The 17606-nt window shown below is 33.2% G+C and overlaps 1 protein-coding gene across 2 annotated transcripts in view; it reads left to right on the forward strand.

The window, feature by feature from the left end:
• The window catches only part of NBEA (neurobeachin), a 740071-nt gene that overhangs the window by 107602 nt on the left and 614863 nt on the right, over positions 1–17606 (forward strand). The window lies entirely within an intron of this gene.

Below are 17606 nucleotides of genomic sequence, written 5' to 3' on the forward strand. Positions count from 1 at the left end.
TGATTTATCTTATGTTTTAGAATCATATATGTAATATGTTAAATATCAATTTTAGCAGCTATTTTGACTGTGTGCATTGCTGTGTTTAGAGATCATAAAGGAAGGTTTTATAGGTAAATGTTAATTTCTACTTCAAAAGTAATATAGGAATGCTTCATTAGTACATACACATATATGTGAAATTCTCCATGTTTGAATTGATGAGAAAACGAGTGAATGAAGCTAAAGTGGAAAAACTTAAAGTCCATTGAAATATAACATGATTTTCTCATCTTTATTATCTAAACTAGCTATTAACAAAAATCTATAATCTATTGCTATTAATACTGTTTCTGTTCTGGGACTGTCTTTATGTAAATGTACATGTAAACATAAATGTGATCTGTACTTTCACAAAGTTCAGCTCCCATTCACGGGGCCTGCTTTCTTGCATGTCAGTGCAGTGGAAAGGTTGCATATTTTAAGTGAATTGGAGTCCTGAGGTCATGCCCTGTTGTCATGCCACTTTGCTATGAGATCTTCAATAATTTCACTGGGAGGCAGATCAGTCTCTTGGAAAAATGAAACTTTAAGTTTCAATCCTGGATTTAAATTAAAAATGTCTTGTCTTTATCATCTAAGGAACCAGTTTACACATTATGATTAGTAATTGAAGGCCTAGTAAGTACAGTGGAAAGAAGTTGGAGAGGAAGTAGCCACTAGAAAACTTCATGTGTTACATATTCCTTATTAATTAATATTAAATGCATGCTTATTTTAACATGAAATGGACTTTTTTTGCTTTGAGAAAGAAAAATTTGGAAGAGTATGCAGTTTGAAATATTAAACTAAAATTATCCATAATAATTTATCTTTATGAATAGTTATTATAAAATCTTAATGCTAGAATTATATTTAACAGATTTTCTGGTCTGTTCATCCAAGGCACATGGTTATTGTTCATTGCCTATCTTTAAAACTCATTTTAGTGATTATATTTTGCTATTTAAATTGTATTCTTTTTATTATGAAGACAGTGTTAAGGGTTCAGCATTCTGGTTTTCATTTTGATTTGTTTTGAGTTCCTTTATATCACTGATTTTAATTTCCCTTGTAATAAACAATTTCAGTATTTTCAATGATATGTATTTTCTTAAAACCAATAGAGAACATATAATAAGAAAGATAGCACTATCCTCTTTAATAATAATGCACACCCAATTCCAAATTAACCTGTGATTCAGTTATGTGTTATTTTGAATTCCTATTTATTACTTTTTTACTAATTGTGTCAAAGCCCTTGATTTCTGAGGTTCACTTCTTTGTCTGTAGTTGTGTGCACCCATAATAATCTTGTGTCTTTTCAAGTTTCGAAGACAAACATCACAGACAAGTGTGTGCGTTAGTGATATGGTCTTTCGGTTTTTAAAATATCAGAGGCTAATTGTTAAATGGGCTTTCTCCCTCTATTTGAAGACCACATATTTTTGCTATAGGATAAGGCAAAAGGGTTGATAGAATTTCTTATGTTTTGGGTATATCATAAATTCACAGTGATGGACAAGACCTCAAAGTAGGCTGTATCTTATTTTTAGTCAGCATTAAATTGTTACAGGGGAATGACAGTCTATTGGAATTTTTTAAATCTTCCAGAAAAAAATTAGTATATTTGTTTTGAAAATTTATTAGCATAAAGAATGCATGCCAAAAATTATAATATTATCTAATTCTTAATTACTTTTTAGAGAAATTGAGCTAAGCGCTAGACTAAGTGAGCTCTCTGCCTTCTGTGTTTTAAGCTGAAATATTTGGTTTCATGCACTTTCCTCCACTCTTTAGTCTCCTTTTTTGAATTTTTTTACTGTTTCTCTAAGACAATGTTTGTTGGTGCTGTACCATTGTTATTAACTTTGATGAGTATTACTCTATATAAGGGGCTTAGTATTAAAATAATGTATTGAAAGAATAGCTTATTTCCTGGAGCCTTTACAGGTAGACTTTATTTGTGTAAGAGAACTTTTTTGGTTTGTTTTATTATGAAGGCTATGTACTCTAGCTGATATATGTGTGCCAGACTTGGGTTCAGATCCAAGTTTACTGTTTAATGTTAGTGCAACTCTGAGTTTGTCATTACCTTTTTTGTGCTTCAGTTTGTACCATTATAAAGTAGAGATAATAATAGTTTACTGGATTACTTAGATTAAATATGATAAAATATATAGATTGACATACTAAGCATGCAATACATATTGGTTTTCATTAATACAGTGGATGAGGTGATCTAGAACATTACCTCTAATTACCTAATACTAGAGTTTTATATTAAAATATTAGAAGCCATATAAAGAATTGGTTGCTATAATAGGGGCCATATGATTTTGTATTTGAACTTTTTTCTACCATTGATGTTATTTACAATTTAGAATTACTTATTTAAGTAGGACTGTTATTTTGAATTTTGTTGTAGTGACAGAAACTGATTTTGAACTATTTTATTCATATTCTAGATAGTGGCTTAAAATTGCAGAATTTGTTAATTCAAATTTTGAACGAAATCAAACAACAACAAGTCACACAAAGCTTAGACCAGTTTAAGATGATTTTTCCTTAGCTTATTTTGTTGTTGTTTTGTTTTGTTTTTATATAGGTATTTCCTTACTTTAAATCTCCAGGAATCACATTTCCTATACCCTTTTCTTTTAACATGTATTAATAGTTAGCCTTTATCATGGCACAAAAAATTAACAGAAGAGTAGATAAATATTATTGAACTGAATTAACTAGCATATGTCATCACATACAGCATTTTTTATGTGATCTGTTTCTGAATAAGTAAATGCGGCAAATAGACAATTACTGTTGTGATTTTTATCCTCTTCATAATGATTCTAAAGTGTCATGATTACCTTGAATTATTCTGTCAAGTGATAAAAGCTGTTTAGGTGTTTTGTACTATTTTATATTGGACTGGTTGATGTCTCTCAGTCCAGTGAGTAGTCAGAACAGTAACTATACATATTGCCTTTCACTGGACATTTAATAAATAATTACTAAAAGAATGAGCAGATGATTAATAAATTATCTTAGAAAGCATATTCTCATCTTGAAGTAATCATACTTTTGTATTTTGTGTCTGGGAATGACTCTATATAATTTAGAAATTTCATTTTCCTTTGATTTGGATGTTCATATACATTGAATGCAAATGACATGTCCCTGTCAAATTTGGCCTTCCCTTCCTTCTCTTTAAGAACGCATGCTATTAAATTCTGTGGATGAGAAAATACCAGATTAAATCTTCCTCATTGTGTGACATAAGAATTTGCTTTGAAAATATAATATGTTTTCTGGCACAAGGTATAAATGGGCTTTTGTATTTTAAACGTGAAAAGAGGAGTTCTTTTTGGAGACAGTGTGAGGTGATGAGCAGGACTTCTTTGGGTGTCAGACTGATGAAGACTCACACTAAGATCTGTTATGTACTGAGATGGGGATGGCTGAGGGTGTTGAGCAGCAGCAGCACGTGGTGTTTACTAAGTACTCACTATGTGCCAGTCACTGTCTGTAACTGTATTATCTACTTCTGTTCTGCTGATGAGGGAGGGGAAAATTAAGTAACTTGCTGAAGGTCACAGAGACTCAAATGGCTGATTAGGCCCAGGGTACTAATCCTGAAACCCTTACTCCAGAGCCCTCCCTGGAAACCACTGTGGATAACTCTGACCATCAGTTGTGCCAGCTGTGAAATAATTTTAATAATGCCAAGCTTATTTTATTGTAGTATGAGTTAAAAGAAGATAGTATATATAAGGTATCATACTGTCTAGTATACAGTAGACATTGAAGGCATTGAAGGAGTTTTCTATGTTTCCTCAGTAAATATTGATAGTCTGGTGATACGATGTAATTTTGTGTTCTTAAAATTTATTTTAATTTTGTTTTAACTCTGATAAATTAAAAACACCAAAACTGAATTTCGAGTGATAATTTAAATAAATTTTTGGAAGTATATAATTTTATTCTTAGAAAAGTCTTCTTTTTGTTTTTATTATGATACGGGCGGTTTGATAGACGGTCTGATAGAATATAAGACATGAAAATATAGAGAATCCCATATAATGCATTGAAGTCATGATTCTTTCGTTAAGAATATTCTTGTAGCCCTGGCCGGTTGGCTCAGCGGTGGAGCATCGGCCTGGCGTGCGGGGGGCCCGGGTTCGATTCCCGGCCAGGGCACATGGGAGAGGCGCCCATTTGCTTCTCCACCCCCTCTCCTTCCTCTCTGTCTCTCTCTTCCCCTCCCGCAGCCGAGGCTCCATTGGAGCAATGATGGCCTGGGCGCTGGGGATGGCTCCTTGGCCTCTGCCCCGGGTGCTGGATTGGCTCTGGTCGCGGCGGAGCGACACCCCGGAGGGGCAGAGCATCGCCCCCTGGTGGGCAGAGCAGCGCCCCTGGTGGGCGTACCGGGTGGATCCCGGTCGGGCGCATGCGGGAGTCTATCTGACTGTCTCTCCCCGTTTCCAAATACAAAAAAAAAAAAAGAATATACTTGTAATATTAATGAATTGTTAATTTGTTTAGTGAACTTAAATCAGTATTTTCCCCAAATTATTTAGCTAACCAAAGTTATTACAGTAATTATCTTGCATTTTATAATTTCCTTAATAATTAAATAACCTTCTTAATAATTAAGTTTCATTGTAAAGTCCTAATTAGCACCAATCATATGTAAACCAACAAAATTACCTGAAAATTTCAATTTTCACTGTGTAACTATCTAAAACAGATTTTTTCTTATATTTCAAAGTGACATAAAAATCTGTTGTCTGACTGTATATTTCCTGAACTTTAGTTCAAGGAAAAGTGCTAATTATACATATAATGTCAAAATTTTATTATATACTGTTAGCCCAACTGACATAAAAAATGAAATATGATTGTTTTCAGTAAGCAAATGAAGTGAAGTCAATACATGTTTGTAAGAATTGTCTTTCATATGGAAGTTGTTCATATATACAGGAAATAATTATTTCAGTTTCCAAAAATACTTAAATAGTTTTGAATATATACCTGTCAAGTCATAATACTTTTATATTTTCCAGAAATCTGCATCTGTCTTTTTTTGAGATGTGTATTTGCTAGTTTGCCTTTTAAAAAATATTACTATATTACATAGTAATGAATGTGTTTTTTGTTATGCAACAGACACAAAGTGCCTTTGAAGTCCATGTGAAACTACTACTACTGAGGAGAAAAACAAACAATTTGTGTAGTGAGATTTAATGAGAGTAAAATGGAACTTACATTGATTGTACAAATTCATTCCTAAGGAGTAAAAATAAGGTACATTAAGGATTCTGCCTGAAACAGAGAAATTTTGTTTTCTGTGTTAGGCATAGTGCGTTTATAATTCAGAGTGTTTTTTATAATAAGTAATTGCTTTTCTACAATAATTGTTCCATAAAAAGTTCCCCTTAAAATTGGTGAAATCTGTTTTAATGCTATGTTAACGTGTCGTTTAGTTTACAACACATAATCTTTAATGCACTTGTTGCCTTCACTTTCCTCTGGGTGGCACAGTCACACCCTCTGTCTTTCAGTATTTCAGTCATATCTGGTCACAGAGGTATTGTTATTTTATTCATGGAATACTATTAATTTCTTTTCTATGTCTTTATATTCCTTTTGAAAATAAGTAAGGTAAATTGTCTTATTTTAATTTTATGATAATCACGAGTCTAAAACTAAAATTAACATTATTTTTGTTTACAAGAAATATTGTCATATGCCTAAATGTATACCATTGAGCTTCAAAAGCTCGGAATTTTGGTTTTTAGGATTTTTCTGAAATGAGATGCAGGGAGGCAGAGAGACAGACTCTCAAATCCCAGTGGGTTTGCCTGACCGGGATCCAGCCAGCAAACCCACTAGGGGGTGATGCTGTGCCCATCTGGGCTGTTGCTCCTTTGCTACCAGAGCCATTCTTGTGCCTGAGGCAGAGGTCTTGGAGCCATCCTTAGCGCCTGGGCAAACTTTGCTCCAGTGGAGCCTCGGCTGTGGGAGGGGAAGAGAGAGACAGAGAGGAAGGAGAGGGGGAAGGGTGGAGAAGCAGATGGGCACTTCTCCTGTGTGTCTTGGCCAGGATTCGAACCTGGGACTTCCACATTGCCAGGCCTACACTACCACTGAGCCAACCAGCCAGAACCAAAAGCTCAGAATATTTTTAATGGAAAAGTGGGTATAACACTGTAAGTCTCCCAAGTTTTTAGGTTCCTTACCTTTCTCTCTCCTGGAGTGATGACCTTTGTGTGCAGCGAGTGGACTCTATAAGAGAAGAATTAATAAGGCGTCATTGGGAGATTGCAATTAGTTTGGTATTTTTATTTATTGGTTTTTATTTTAATTTGTTTCTAGGTTTATAGTCTTGTTACCTAGGCTGACAACTCCCAAAGCTTTTGTTCTGGCTTCCTTCTATTTAGGATCATATACCCAAAACATGTGGAAAACATCTAAAACTCAAAGTGCCCTAAATAAAAATTTATTGCCTTTTCTTCTGCACAGTTTTTATGTTTTTAACTGATTTTTGCTATAAATTGTAAAATTATTTTTACTTTTGTTAAAAACTTTATTTTTTTAGAACTGTCTTACGTTTACAATAAAATTAATGGGAATCTCCCATGTACGCTTTCTCCCCGCACATACATACCCTTCTGTGTTATCATTGTTACTCACCAGAATCATACTTCTTAATCAGCAGTAAACCTAAATTGATATATCATAATCACACAAAGTTCATAATTTATCTTAGAGTACACTGTTGGTATTGTGCTTTCTGTGGGCCTTGATAATATTATAAAAATTATCTTTATTTCCCTAAAAATCCTGTTTTGTCTGTTCACCCCACTTCCTGAAACCACTGGTCTTTTCATTGTCTCTCTTATGCCTGCCTTTTCCAGAGTGTCACATACTGTAGTTGGAACCATACACATGCAACCTTTTCAGATTGTTCTCTCTCACTTATTGATGTGTAATTAAAATTTCTTCATGTCTTTTCATGGCTTGATATCTCAGTCCTTTATAGCATTGAACATTTCATTTTCTGATGTAACACAGTTTATTTACTCATTTACCTACAGAAGTATGTCTTGATTGCTTCCAGGTTTTGGCAGTTATAAGTAAAGCTGCTTTATACATTTATGGGCAGTTTGCCCTCTTCTCCTCTCTTTTTGGGTCCTATAAGAGTTGTTGCCCTGGCTGGTTGGCTCAGTGGTAGAGCGTCGGCCTGGCGTGTAGGAGTCCCGGGTTCGATTCCCTTCCAGGGCACACAGGAGAAGTGCCCATCTGCTTCTCCACCCCTCCCCCTCTCCTTCCTCTCTGTGTCTCTCTTCCCCTCCCGCAGCCAAGGATCCATTGGATCAAAATTGGCCCTGGGCACTGAGGATGGCTCTATGGCCTCTGCCTCAGACGCTAGAATGGCTCTGGTTGCAATAGAGCAACGCCTCAGATGGGCAGAGCATCACCCCCTGGTGGGCGTGCCGGGTGGATTCCGGTCGGGCGCATGTGGGAGTCTGTCTGACTGCCTCCCCGTTTCCAACTTCAGAAAGAAAAAAAAAGAGTTGTTGATTTTTCAGTCTGATCAGCTTCATACCTGATAGGATGAAGTGGTGGCTTCCACGCTCCTTACATTCAGAACCAGAAATCCCTCTTTTGCTATTTTTTTTTTGTTACTCTCTTTTACAACTGATTTGCTCTGGATATGGGCAAAGTTATGGAAGTGCACAGCAGAGTGAGGATGATGAAGCCCGAGTATTTTGTCAGGAGAACTGAAAAGAGGGCCCCCAGAACTGGAAATTGTCAGGGAAGAATGTGTGAAAGTAAATCTGTAAAATTAGTATGAACTCATCCCAGAGCTGTACATGTGCAGATCTGGTCTGCATCAGAGGTTCTAGCCATTGCAATAAGGCAAGACAAAGAAAACAAAAGTCATACAGGTCAGAAAGGAACAAATAGAACTACTCCTTTTAACGGAAGCCACAATTATTCACATAAAAGTTAAGGAATTTACAAAATTCTAGCACTAATAAGTAGGTTTAAACATTTTGCAAGATGGAATTCCATGGATTGTACCATACATGCTATGAACAATTCTATGCCCCCAAATTTACCAACCTAGGTGAAGAAACTAACTCCTTGAAAGAAACAGTCTGCCAAAACTCAAACAAGAAGACATAGACATTCTGAATAGACCTATGATTTTAAAGAAAATTAATCATAAGTCGAGAATTCTCCAGAAACAGGATACAACAGGCCCAGATTGGTTCACTAGTGAATTCTACCAAACATATTTTAAAAACGTATGACAATTTTCCACAATCTCTTTAAAGAGGATAGACTCAGAGGAACTATTTTCTAACTCATTCTATAAGGCCAGGATTATGCTAATGCCAAACCCAGAAAAAAACATTGATTAAGGAAACTATAAACAGTATGTTTGATGAACATAGATGCTAAAATTCACAACAAAATATTAGCAAATTAAATCCAAAAATGTGTAAACAGAATAAGGCTCCACACCAAGTGGGATTTATTCAAGGTATGCAAGTCTGGTTCAAGATTCAAAAATCAGTTAATGTAATCTATCATAACAACAGGCTAAAAAAAATTACTCATATCAATAGATGCAGAAAAAGCATTTGACGCCATCCAAAAATATTATACAAAAATAGCCTGACTTGTACTGATGCAGTGGATAAAATGTCTTACCTGGAGAACTGAGGTCGCTGGTTTGAAACGCCCAGCTTGCCTGGTCAAGGCACATAAAGGAAGCCACTACTATGAGTTGATGTGTCCTTCTTCTCCCTACTCTCTCCCTCCTTTCTGTCTCTCTCCTCTCTCTAAAATTCAATACATTAAAAAATGTTAAGAAAATATAAATAAATAATTTAGATAAACTAGCAATAGAGAGAACCTTTCTGTACAGGTAACATCAATCATACTTGGTCAAAAACTCAAAGCCATCCCACTAAGACTGGATACAAGGCAAAGTGTTCCTTTTCACCACTCCATTTCAAATTTGTACTATAAGTCCTTGCTAAATGGGTAAGAGAAGAAAACAAAATACAATACATAGATTAGAAGACATAAAACTGAATTTGTTCACAGATGGCATTAGTGTCTATATAGAAAACCAGAAAAAATCAACAAAAAACATCGAGGAACTAATAAACAATTTACAGCAAGTTTGTAGGGTGCAAAAGTAATATAAAAAACTCAATTGCTTTCCTATATACCAACAATGAAGTAGAACTTGAAATTAAAAACACAATACAAATTACATAATACCCCCAAAATGAAATATGTATTTACAATATTTATAAATCTAACAAAATATATGCAAGTTTCTTCTCTTAAAAATACATTGTATTTCTCTATACTAATAATGTGTAGTAGGAAACAAAATAAAAATACCTTTAATAATAGCTTCAAAATTTAAGTATTTTAAATGCAAGTGTCCAAAATATATATAGGATTTGTGTGCTAAAATCTACACATTGCTGATGAAATAAAGCAAAATCTTAAATAAAAGATAAGGTATATATTATATTCATATATAGGTAGTTTCAGTATTGTAAAGGTATCATTAAAATGATTTGTAGATTTAACATATTAACAAATACCTGGCTGGATTTGACTGTTGATCTAGACAAGATGGTTTTAAAGTTTATGTGGAAAGTCAAAGTAACTAGGATAGAATAAATAATTTTGAAACAGAATAAAGTTGGAGGAATCATTTATTTGGCTCTAAAACTCGCTCTAACGCTATAATGATGAAGACAGTTTGGCATGAGCAATGATAGACATATGTAACAGTGGAAAACATAGTGTTCAGAAATATTCCACACAACTCTTGATTTTTGGTGGAGGTGCAAAAGCAGTCTAAGGGAGGAAGGGTTGTTGTATGCAAAAAAAAAATTTTTTTTTACCTAAACCTCAAACTTTATACAAATTAACTTTAAATGTAAAATATAAAACTATAGAAGTTTTAGAAGAAAACAGAGGAGAAAATCTTTGTAATCTAGACTAGGTAAAGTCATATTGGATATGACACCAAAAGCATGATACATTAAAAAATAATAAATTTGACACAAAAAATGATAAATTTAACTTCCTCAAAGTTAAAGCCTTATTCTCAGCAAAAGATAAAATGAGAAAACATCCTACAGACTGGAGGAAGATGATAGAAAATTATTTATTTGACAAAAGATTTATATCAAGAATATATTAAACTGTTCAAACCTGAGAAATTATAAAATTCAATTTTTAAAAATCAGCAGAATTGAACAGACACCTCACTAAAGTGATATAAGGGTGCGAAAATAGGACATGAAAAGTTCTTGAACACCATTAAAAAGTAGGGAAATATTTATTTAGAACACTGTAAGTTTCCCTGATTGGATAGCTCTGTTGGTTAGCATCATCCCAAAGTACAGGGGTTGCCGGTTCAATTCCAGATCAGGACAAATAACAGGAACGGATCGATGTTCCTGTCTCTCTCTCTCTCTCTTTCCCTTCCACTCTCACTGAAATCAGTCAATAAAGAAACAAACAACAACAAACACTGTGAGGTAACAACTGCACACTTAGAAAGGCCATAATAATACTCCTGGCACGGATGAAGAGCAGCGTGACTGAACACTGCATTGCTGAGGGATGCAGCTAGTCTGGCTGTTTCGCAGGTTGTTACACAGTTAAATATACACTTACTGCCTCATTCAGCCATTTTACTCCTGGGATTGTGTTTATGAGAAATGAATGAAAACTGTGTTCATACAAAAACCTTTATTTGAACATTTGCAAATACCTTCTGTTCATAATTGGTGTTAACTCTGTATAACTCAAATGTCCACAAACTGCTGTGATCCATTCATACAATGGATTGCTATTGAACAATTAAAAGGAATACACTTTTGATGTATGTAGCTACTTGCCCGAATCTCAAAGGCAGTATGTTGAGGTTGGTGACATTTATAAGAAACTCATGAAAAGTCAAAACTGTAGTGATGGATAAGAGATAAGGTATTACCCAATGTAATGGGTGTCAGAAGATTGTGACTGTAAAACTATAATGGATTAGGACAATGGTTCTCAACCTGTGGGTCGCGACCCACAGGTTGAGAACCACTGGATTAGGATAAATGAGTATTTTTGATGTGATGTAACTGGTCTCTGTCTTGATTTTTGTGAGATTATACAAATCTAGATATCTAAAATTCTCAGAACTGTACATACACAACCACACAAGAAAAGAAATGAAGTCAGTTTTTTTGCATAGATCATTTTTTAAAAAAGGTAATTATTAAAAGATTAGAAAATTCCTGGGGATACAGGGTGGGGGCAAAAATTTAAAATTGTAGGAAAATAATATAATCTTTAATAAATAATAGTACAAGAATAAACTTTCACACTCTCACAGCTGTAAACCTACTTCTGTCACACCCTGCATATAAAGCCTAAGTGTAAGGTAATTATTTTAGCTTTCAGTGTAATCAGCTGTTTAAACACTTATTTTCTATATTCAGTCATTTCAGCACTCCTAGGGTGTGTATTTAATCCTGTTTCTATTCGCTAGGCTGGGACTTGACTGAAAGTAGAGTAGCAGCAGGTGCAGCGCCTGTCATTGGCCTCCCTGCCGTGGCGTGCTTCTGTCTGGAAGGGAATTGGAGTGTGCATGCATGGTTAAGATCACACAGATGTGATTGTAACCTATTTCTGTTGTTGCTTTAAAATTTTGAATTTTTGGAGTTAGGAAGTGATACAGTATTCTACAGTATTCATGTATCCCTAGATTATGACATGGCTACTATTACATGGTGCTACCTCATGTAATACGTCCAAGAAGGTTTTCATAAAGGGACGAGGGCATTTTAGAGCATTGTAAATAGCCATTTGTCAGTTGGGGTTAAATTGCAAACTGTTAGGCTTTGCTTTTATATTAGAGCATTTTCAGTAAATCTCTATTAGCTGTTTTATAGAGAATTATAAATGGAACTGATCAAAAGACTGTTTTGCTTTCAAATTATGTAAATACTGGTAGATACTATACACTAACACATAATTGACATAAGATGTTTAAAATTAATTCATTTACATGTATAAATTTAAAAATACTTTTTCCTTTATAAGACAAATTCTGACACATTTCACTTTAGTAAACCTCTATTTTGGGGGGCTATATTTTGTCAGAATTAAAATAGGCTAATGAAATACAAAATCAAATTTTGTTACCAAGGGAAGATAACAATGAATAACAGCTTGACAAACTTTTAACAGTCTTTAAAGAATACTCTTTTCCATGACAGTGGTAGCAATTCAGTTTATAAGGCCACCTGTCTCCTTGTTGGGCTGAAAGAAAAGGTAGAAATTATTGAGGAGAGAGTTCATGGCGAAGGGCAGACTCAGTGTTTTTTTTTTTTATTTAGAAAATTAAATTTAATGGGGTGACATTGATCCATAGGAGTACACAGATCAGGTAAATACCTGTTTAGTATTTGAACTGTCGATTGTGTTGTGTGCCCATCACCCAAAGTCACATCACTCTCCCATCACCTCATACTTGTTTTTCTTTACTCCCCTCCTTCCACCCATTCCTTCCCAAAGCCCTCCCCAGGTAACCACTTCACTTTTACCTATGTCCATGTGCTCAGTTTTATATCCCACATCTGTGTGCAGTCATATAATTCTTAGCTTTTTGATTTACTTATTTCACTCAGAATAATGTTCTCAAGGCCCAACCATGTTGTTGTAAATAGCAATATGTCATCATTTCTTATGGCTGAGTATTATTCCATTGTATATATGTACCACATCTTCTTTATGCAGTCTTCTCTCAGTAGACCCTTTGGTTGTTTCTATGTCTTGGCCACTGTGAATAATGCTGCCATGAACATGGGGTGTATGTGTCTTTACGCACCAATGTTTTTTGAATTTTTTGAGTAGATACCCAGTAGAGTAATTGCCGGGTCATATTTCTATTCTTAGTTTTTTGAGAAATCACCATACTTTCTTCCATAATGGCTGTACCAGTTTACATTTCACCAGCAGTGAATGAGGGTTCCTTTTTCTTCACAACCTCTCAAACATTATTGCCTGTCTTGTTGATAACAGCCAATCTAACAGGTGTGATGTATCATTGTAGTTTTGATTTGAGTTTCTCTAATAGCTAGTATAGATGAACATCTTTTCATATGCCTGTGGGCCATCTGTATGTCTTCTTGGGAGAAGTGTCTATTCAGATCTTCTCCCCATTTTTTAATTGGATTGTTTGCTTGTTTGTTGCTGAGCTTTATGAGTTCTTTATATATTTTGGATATTAACTCCTTATTGGAGCTGTTGTTTGTGAGTATCATCTCCCTTTGGTTGGCTGCCTTACTGTTTTTCTGTCAGTTTTTTTTTTGCTAAGCAAAAGCTTTTCAGTTCGATATGACCCCATTCGTTTATTTTTGCCTTTACTTCCCTTCCCTTTGGGGTCAAATTTATAAATTGTTCTTATGGCTAAGGTCCATGAGCTTATTTTATTTAGTACCTATGCTTTCTTCTATGTGCTCTATTGTTTCAGATCTTCTATTTAGATCTTCGATCCATTTTGAAGTAATTTTTGTGCAGAGGACAAACTGTAGTCAAGTTTCATTCTTTTGCATGTGGCCCTCAGTGGTTTGTTGTGCCACCCAGTGTATTCCTTCTGTCCTTATATTTTACTGCACTACATTTCCCCGATTTCCTTATTTGACTCTGCAGATGAGCGTATTTTACTAATTTTGGCATACATCTCCATTTGATGTCTGAACTGATGGATGTGACAGTTTGTGTATCAGAACTCATTGCATATCTTCAGGACTATATTTTCTAAAAATGACTGTTAAAGGTACCTGAAGTTTAGGAAGTTTTAGTTTAGGCCTCTCTAATTTTGAACTGTGAAGGAATTTAACTCTACTAACTTACTGTATTTTTTTTTTGTGTGTGTGTGTGTGGCTTAAAATTGTGTGAGTGTGAAATTATTGAGTGTGGACTTGAGTTGATTTCTTTTACAGTTTTAATTCTACTGTGATCAGTCTCATCTCCAGAGAGTTTTGTAGTGAAAGAAATAGCATATAAACTATGGTATCAGATATTTTATATAATTTATCTATTGTAAGATTTCAATGTATCTCAGTACTAAATTAAGTTACCTAAGAGGAGGTGAAAGTTTATGAAAAAGTAAAAAAGATTTTCCCTCCTTACTGGTACCTTAAATCTTATTGGAACTTTACCTGCCACTGAATTTAATCTGATATTTACTTTATTGTAGTGTTTTTAAAAATAGATTAATTGTTTTATAAGGGGAGGTACTGAAACTCAGGGTGACTATTTCATTTTAACATTATTAATTCCATTCCTCCTAATATACAAGACGGCTCATCTAGCTGAGGTACTTGCTTTCAGTGAAAAGCACACGGAAAAGCCAGTTTCTGTGTTCTCAGAACTGCTTTTGAACTGAGCTTAGGTTATGTATTCAATATTAATCACTTCAGTTATAAATTAGGTCTAACTGAGCTTAGGTTATTATGTATTCAATATTAATCACTTCAGTTATAAATTAGGTCTATCTTTATTGATATTGTTCATCTTTAAATAAAGTACCTCAAATAATAAAACTTTTGCAGTCATATTACATGAGTTATTTTTAAAAATTAATAATAGATAAATTAGAATGGGTAAAATAATATTAAAATCAAGTAAAAATCTATACTTTTATATAGCACTTACATACATTTTAAGGTAACTTAAGTATAGTATGCATTTTTTATTAGAAAAATAATTTAGTCATATTCATACATAGTCATTAAAATTCACAGATATAGATGTGGTTTTCTTTAATAATATGGACCAGAAAATTCTGGAGATATTAATGAATATACTAAGTTATTAAAAGTGTTATATTATTTTTTTTTTCAGTTTTCCCAAGGTCTAAACCTTTATAAGTACAACACTTGAAATAAGTATTCGTTCCTAATTTAATTGAAGCTTATTAAGAATTGGAAGATGGTAATTACTTTTAAGAAATAAACTTCTAGATTATTAGTGTCATTTTCCTTAAAAGAAGACAGAATTAGAAACCAGCAACTGTTTTGAAGTAGAATTGCTACTTACAGAACATATGTTACAATGTCTCTTGAAGAGTTTAGCAATTTTACTTATGAGATAAAAGAACATTTTTTGTCTATCAAGTAAAAAATTCCTGCGAACATCTGTTTCTAGGTATTGCTATACTTTTCAAGAGAATGTTCTATGTTGTGTATAGTAGTTTTAGCTGACACTGATACTTGCTTTTGATTTATCTGGTATCTTTAGATCTCTACAGATGAACTGATGTGTCTAGACAGGAAGTAGTATGTAGGAGATATAGGAATGGGCTGAAGTATCCTTTATATTTGCCTTTGTATCTAGGGGAGTTGGAAATAGGCAAGAATGGAGAGAAATTTTGTATGGCAGTACACAGAATTTTGCAAGTATATTGTGAGCCCTGCAGCAATCCGATGCATTTTAGTTACTGGTAAGTTTGTTAAATTATGTTTGAAAATATACCTCTTCGAAGATGGCCCTCTATTTACTGTTACATCCACCTTGTCAAATATACCTATTTTAAAGATTTTAAATATATACAATATTGCTGTTGCATTGGGTTTTAGGTATAAATTAATTAATACTACCTTTATTAGTGAATTAATTTGACCTTTCAATTGTTCTTACAATTTAAATTGAAGTAAAATTAATATATGGATAGCCTAGTCATGTGTTAAGATTTGGGAATAAAAAATTAATATTTTTGATTTTGTAATGAAACTTTATTGTGTTTAGAAGTCTGAGTTAATTTATTAGAAGTTTGAGATAGTGTTTTCTCACTGATATAAAAGAATAAGAAAATTCATGGCATCCTTGTAATTTTATATGGCTCTACATAGAAGGGTGATTTATTGTCAGAAATACTTTTATCATGTTATTATGGACTCTAGGGAGTAGAGTGATGCTTTTCTAGTCTTTTTGGCAGTGCTAATGTTTAGAACTCCTGCTCATCTTTGTCCTTAAGTCACTAACTTTGGTATAGGACAAAATTCCATGAACAGACTAGGAAATTGTATAATCTCTATGCAGTAGTTATCTTCATTCTTTTCAAATTTTTAGGTAGAAATTTTTTGTGTATAGTTACTTAAGCAGTTATTTTTGATGTGACTTTGACTATTGATACAATTAATTTAAAATTGATTATATTGCTTTTCATAGTTGTTCTTTTTTTACAGAAACATTTTTAAAAATCATAAGGAATTCCTTGGTGATTGTGTTTTTCTTGTAAATGTCTATCTTTGATTTGTAGAACAACGTAAAAGAATATTATTGACTTGTGATACTAGTTTACTTGGTTTTGTGGCTTAAAGATAAGGGCTGGATAATATAATTGAATTTTAATTTCCTGTAATAAAATACCTTATTTCCAGATATACTGTATTTTTTCTAGCTGAAATGTAATCAGTTGATTTTTAAAATAATAATTTTATTAATTATTTTATGATAATATTTCTGATTTGAACAAGAATAGTCACATTGTCAGAAAAATGTGTTGTCATTTTTATTGAAATGAGAAGAGCTAGAAAAACTTCGGCAAATAGAATAACTTCAGATTATTTTTGGGCATTAATAATTTTCAAGTTTTTCTCATTACAAAATTTTTTTAATTTCTTAATGGAATGAGTACATATGTGTTAAAATATATTTAGAGATTTGAGGCTTTGCCCATTCTTGTGAATATAAATAGGTAATTTAGGGTACTTTGTAAAGCACTGTAAATAAATATTTTAATTGCTGATAAACTCTGGTTTATAGTCATTATTACAAACTGTGGTAAGCATATAGCTAGAAATGGTATCATGTATTAATGGTCTTCTTTGAAAATTGTTCTATGTAACTTTGTGAAGTAATATATTATCTGAGCTTAAATCAGTGCAGTAGTTTAATTTTCTTTTGTGTCTTCATTCAGTTGCCATATTGTGTTTCATGATTGTCTGGCACATATCCTTGTGTGCTTCCTTGTGTTGTGTAGACATTGTGTTAGTGTCACTTTTTACATTAATATTACTAAGTCATTTATTTTCCCTGTTCTAATGATCTTTTTTTGAGGTCATATATGGACATAAGTAATATGTTGCATATTCCTCTGGATGCATTTTATTTAAATAAAAGTTGTTAAAAAATATGTCTAAATGAAAAGATTATTTAAAAATAGGTGTGTTCTTTCAAAGCAATCTTGTGTACACATTTAAAATTCTTTTTTAAGATACCATATTCTTCAAAGAAATGTTATGATAAAGTATTTATTTTGGCAAAATGACATATTTGTAGGTATGTTTCTTATGTTAGATTTACATGAAGCAGGGAATATATATGTGTATAGGTAAACTTTGATGTTTTGCCTTGGAATGTAAAACACCACACAGTTATGTGCTGCTTTATTATATTTAATTTTAAATAAATGAAACTAGTTTTCTCATGCCTTTGAGAAAATAATTATTGCATAATATAAGGTGTAATAGTCTTTA

This window comes from Saccopteryx bilineata, chromosome 6 (genome assembly GCF_036850765.1).
Source record: "Saccopteryx bilineata isolate mSacBil1 chromosome 6, mSacBil1_pri_phased_curated, whole genome shotgun sequence".
Lineage (NCBI taxonomy): Eukaryota > Metazoa > Chordata > Mammalia > Chiroptera > Emballonuridae > Saccopteryx > Saccopteryx bilineata.